Here is a 6,000-nt window from a genome sequence, read left to right as displayed (position 1 = left end):
TCCCCACCAGGAGTGATCCCTGAGCACAGAGCCAGGAGCAAGCCCTGAGCACCTCTGGGGAGGCCCAAATAATAACAAGATTTTTTTAGAATATTGTTGACTTGAGGGGGAAATAGCCTCTGCACACTGCCAGGCATGGGCTATCAGGGCCATGTGGTGCCAGGGACCAAAGCCAAGTCTCCACCAGACAAATCCCACACTCAGCTCCAGCCCACGCCCAAATCTGTTTTTTAGACGTTGAGAATTAATAATGGGAATTTAAACACACCTGCTATCAATCACTGTGTTTCTGTGTAATTTTCCTTATATTTTAATCAATTAATAAATTATCACAGGGGCTGGAGCAATAGCACAGCGGGTAAGGCGTTTGCCTTGCATGCGGTCAACCCGGGTTCGATTCTCAGCATCCCATATGGTCCCCCAAGCACCACCAGGAGTAATTCCTGAGTGCAGAGCCAGGAGTAACCCCTGAGCATCGCTGGGTGTGACCCAAAAAGCAAAAAATATATAAATAAATAATCACAATCAATACCTTTTCATTATGGGACACAAGATTTTATATATTTTTTTTAATTTTTTTATTTAATTTTATTGATTCACCATGAGATAGTTACAAGCTTTCATGTTTGGGTTACAGTCTCACAATGATCAAACACCCATCCCTCCACCAGTGCACATTCCCCACCACCAATATCCTGGGTATGTCCCCCTTTCCCACCCTCCCCCTGACTCCATGGCAGACAATATTCCCCATACTGTCTCTCTACTTTTGGGCATATGGCTTGCGATACAGACACTGAGAGCTCATCATGTTTGTTCCATTATCTACTTTCGGCATGTATCTCTATGGGACATAAGGTTTTTCAAGAAAAAAAGTTTTCAATCAAAATAATACCTAATCCCTACAATTAAATTTTTTCTAATAGTTTTATTTTGTCACCTTGATGTTCTTTCTGCCCCTTGTTTTTTTTTCCTTCTTTTCTTTCTCTTTCTTTTTTTAAATGCTTTTGGAGACAACAACTAGTGATACTCAGAACCAGGTGACACCCTGGCTCTGTGCTCAGGAATCACTCCTAGTGATGCTCAGGGGTCCACATGCAGTGCCAGGGATCAAACTGGGATCAGTTGCAAGAAAGGAAAGTGCCTTCACCTCTGCCTATCTCTCTGGTCCAACAGTGATTTGTTTCTTTTGGGTGGCAGAGGACATATCCAAAGGTGCTTAAGGCTTCCTCCTGACTCTGCATTCCAGGACCATTCCTGGCAGAGTCCAGAAGACTAAATGGGGGGCTGGGGATTGAACTCAGATCAGGAACATGCAAGGCAGAAGGCCTGCAGGATGAATGATCTCTTCTCCCTGACAGTGATTTTTTAATCCATGTCACCTGTCTGCCAGCCTGTACCAGACTCAAACCCTGGGCCTCACACATGCAAGGCATTTGCACTAGCACTGAGTCACATCCTGTCCCTGCAGACTCATTTTTGGGGGGTGAGCTTGGGGTAACACCCAGCAGTGCTTCAGGGGTTACTCCCAAGTTCTTTCCCCAGGGGCCACTTCTGACTCTTGCTTTTGTCTTGAGTGGCCTCCTCAGAGCTGTGGGTAGAAGGGTGTCAGCTTTCCTGTCTGCTCAGCTCTGCCCCCCTTTCCTGGTAGGATATTTGTTGTGGTCACCCTGCCCCCAGCAAGAACCTATCTGCAGCAATCCAGTCTCAGAGTCATTTCTTTTTTCTTTTCTTGTTTTGGGGCCACACCCAGGGGTGCCCAGGGAGCACTCCTGGAGAGACTGGGGGTTCCTGGGATCTAACCTGGGCAGAGGCCAGCTCCCTCCCCGCTGTCCTATCACTCTAGTCCTCAAAGGACTAGAGGAAGGAAGTGTTTCTCAGGAAGGAAGCAAAGAGAGTCACCTAAGAATGATGCCATTTGTGTCACTTATGTGCGCCCCCCCCCCCGCCCCCAGATTCAAATGTACCAGCAGACTCTCATTAAAGGTGAAATTGTGCTTAACTACCTGGGCTTCAGCTGTTTTGATTCTGACTTTGTTTTTGGACCCACACCTGTTGGTGCTCAGGACTTACTCCCGCCTCTGTGTTCAGGGATCGCTCTTGGTGGGGCTCAGGGGATCCTCTGCAGTGCCAGGGGTGAAATCCAGGTCAGCTGCTGCCAGGCAATCTCCACCCGTCCTAGCTCTTGGCCGCATTCAGCTGATTCTCGTTAGGCGGACACAGAGACTCTCTTCATTAGCCTGTTAGCAGCAGGCCTGGCCGTCGGGAGTGGGGGGCACACGCAAAGCAGATGCTGGAAAGGGGGTGAAGTGGGTGGCAGACGATGTCAGCGAAAAATATCTGCCACACTTCCCCGTGGTTCAAACAGGGCGGCAGAGTCTGGTGCGGGGACGGGGCCCGGGCTGCTGTTTCCAGGCCATTGTTCCAGAGGGATGTGCCGGGATGTGGGCCAGCTGACTAACTGAATCCGGTCCTCACAGCGTGGTCAAGTTCACCTCAAATGAACCTTTGAAGGCAGAGGGCTCAGATCCGCTGGCGGGAGCTGCTGAGGCCCGGCAGAGTCGCCGGACAGGTTATGGGGGTGACTGGCCGCCAGCTGTTCAGCGAGCCCAGCCTGATCTGTGGCAGCCCCCGAGATGCTTGAGGCTTTTGGGGGGCGGGGGGGGCTCCTTCAACTCGCTCCTGTGCAAAGTGGCTGCCTCCTGCCTCCTCGTTTCTTTGTTCGTTTGGGGGGGCCACACCTGGTGGTGGTCAGAATTTACTTAATTTTGCCTCTGTGCTCAGAAATCACTCCTGGTGAGACTTGGGGCATTGGGGGTGCCCTATGGGGTGCCAGCGATCAAACCTTGGTCAGCCACAGGGAAAGCAAGCGTCCTACCCACTGTACTAGCGCTCCCGTTCAAGCCCCCGCACCACCAGGGGTGACTCCTGAGAACAGAGTTAGGAGTAACCCCTGTACACCACTGAATGTGACCCCAAAACCCTCAACCCCCTCCCCCCAAAAAAATGTCAAAAGGAATTAGGATGCATGTAAAGAAAAAAACAAGTGCTACTCTGAAAAAGTCAACAGAGTTGAGGAAACAGCCAGGCTTCTTTTTCATGTTTGTGTTTTTGTTGTTTTTTCTTTTTTCAGTTTGTTTGTTGGGTTGGTTTATTGCTCTGTTTAAGGGCCACACCCGGTAGGGCTTAGGGTTTTCTCCTAGCTCTGTGCTCAGGGATCACTCCTGGCAATGCATGGGGGACCCTGTGGGGTACCAGGGACCAAACTAGCATCAGCTGCCTGCAAGGCAAGTGCCTTTCTCTCCAGCTGCGCTTTTAAGCCAATTTCTGTCCACGCAACCTTCTTTTATTTTCTTCTGGGTTTTTAGCCACTCATGGCGATGTTCAGGAGCTCTCCCAGACTCCTTCCAGACTCCTCCAGACTCCTCCCAGCAGTCCTGCGGGGGTTACTCCCAGCTCAGTGCTCGGGGACCCTGAGGCCAGGCATTTGCTCCTGCTTGCACAGTCTCTGTGCAGCCCTTTCAGCCAGCAGCCCTGCCCCTGTCCTTCTCTTATGGTCTGGACCTCGAGTAAATTGGGCATTACATCAGGGTACCATGTCATACAGAGTCCCCTTAGATGCCATGGAGGGGAGCAACAGAGCTGGAACTGCAAGCCCCACTCGGCACCAATGGCTGTGCGCAGTGGGTGGCTCTGCTAACATCACAAAGGCAGAGACTGTTCTGGAAATGCTAGATTTCTCCAGACTCCTTCCAGACTCTCCCAGACTCTCCTAGACTCTCCCAGACTCCTCCCAGATTCCTCCCAGATTCCTTCCCGGACTCCTCTCCAGACTCCTCCCTGGTGTCATCTTGCAGAACCAACTGAGGCTGTTCTTCTTCTAATTTATTTCACACAACATGGTGAGACTCCGAGAGTAGAGGGAGGGTAAGGACAGAAGGAAAAGGAACAGGAAAGAAGATGAGAAAGGGAAGTGATGGGGGAGCAGGGGGGAGGGCCTTGGTATTGGTAACGTGGGGGAGGGTGGTATAGCTCTATGTCCAAACCATAAATGCAACACCACTGAAAACATGAGGTCCAAACTACAACCGCCAAACTTTAAAATGTGCCTGTCATGGGACCTAGAGCAATAGTACAGGGATTTGCATTTGCCTTGCATGCAGCCAACTGGGTTCAATCCCCTGCATTCCATATGGTCTCCCAAGCACCCCCAGGAATAATTTATAAGTGCAGAGTCAGGACTAAGCCCTGAGCACCGCTGTGTATGCTCCCCAAAACAAATAAAAGTGAAATGTGTCTATTGTGTCCACAGTGATCAGCAAGTAGGGCACTTGCTTTGCACATGGCTGACCTGGCTTCAATCCCTGGCACCCCATCTGGCCCCTCAAGTTCTGCCAAAAATGATCCCTGAGTGTAGAGCCAATAGTACACCCTGGGCCAATAGTACACCCAGGGTGCCCCCCCACAAATAAAGTGTTTGTCAAGTTAATGGGCCGGGGTGGGGGACAAAGAGGAAACTTGAGAACATGGGTGGATGGAGGTTGGCATCAGTGATGGGACTGTTGCTAGAACATTATGTATCTAAAACTCAACTATCAGTAACTTTGTAGACCATGGTTCTTTAATTAGATCATTAAAATTTTTTAATGTCTGGATAGTACAGTCAGGAGGGCATTTGCCTTGCATGTGACCGGCCCAGTTTTGATTCCTGGCATTTCCTATAGTCCCCCAACCACCACCAGGAGTGATTCCTGAGTGCAGAGCCAGGAGTAACCCCTGAGCATCACTGGGTGTGGCTTCCCCACCAAAAAAAATTTTTAGTTAAAAAATAAAAACTGTGGGGCTGGAGTGATAGCATAGCGGGTAGGGCATTTGCCTTGCACGTGGCCGACCCGGGTTCGATTCCCAGCATTCCATATGGTCCCCTGAGCACCGCCAGGAGCAATTCCTGAGTGCAGAGCCAGGAGTAACTCCTGTGCATCACCAGATATGACCCAAAAAGCACAAAAATAAATAAATAAATAAATAAATAAAATAAAATAAAAACTGAGCCAGGGAACTGGCTCAAAAGGCTGAGCACAGGCCCCAGTTCAACACCCAACACTACATCTGCCCCTGACCACAGAGCTGGGAGTAGCCCCCACCCCCAGAACTCCAGACCCCTTTCCCTTAAACACACGCACAAATCAAAACAAATCCCCCACAAAATTAGGGGCCAGGGAGAGGAGTCAGAGGATTGGGGTACATTGTTTGTATGCAGGAGCTGTGGCTTTAAACTCGGACCACGTGGTATTCTCAGCACCACTGAGTAGCCCCCTCTGTGCAAAAAAAAAAAAAAAACCCACAAAGATTTAATCAAGGTTCGAGAGCAATAGTACAATGGGTCAGGCGATTGCCTTTGATGCAACCAACTCAGATTCGATTCCCAGCCTCCCATATGGTCCCCCAAGCACCACCAGGAGTAATTCCTGAGAGCAGAGCTTGGAATCACCCCCTAAATATTGCCAGGTGTGACCCAAAAAGGAAAAAAAAAATCAAGTGTGTGAGTGGGGGGGTGGTATGGTGAGTCGGGATTGCCCAAAGTTAACTGTTGAAGCTAAGGATCTCATTACACTGTTCTATGTGTGTGTGTTTTGAGATTGGGTTTGGGTGCCACAGCCAGCAGTGCTCAGGGATTAGAGAGAGAGAGAGCATGCACCCAAATTGACGGTGTCTTGCCAGCTGTGCTACAGCCCCGTGTGCATATATTTTTAAAGCCTTCATTACTTAGGAAGTTAACTGGCAAGTGGGTTTGGGGGCCACATTCAGCAGGGCTCAGGGGCTATTCCTCACTCTGTGCTCAGGAGTGACCCCTGGCAGTGCTCAGGGGACATCTGTGGTGCCAGGGATCAAAGTGGGGTCAACTGCATGCAAGGCAATCGCCCTACCCCACCGCAGCCCCCTGCCCTGAATCAATCTCTCTCTCCCTCTCTCTCCCTCTCTCTCTCTCCCTCTCTCTCT

The sequence above is a fragment of the Sorex araneus genome, chromosome 8 (assembly GCF_027595985.1).
Source record: "Sorex araneus isolate mSorAra2 chromosome 8, mSorAra2.pri, whole genome shotgun sequence".
Lineage (NCBI taxonomy): Eukaryota > Metazoa > Chordata > Mammalia > Eulipotyphla > Soricidae > Sorex > Sorex araneus.
Note: the sequence above shows the minus strand (reverse complement) of the source record.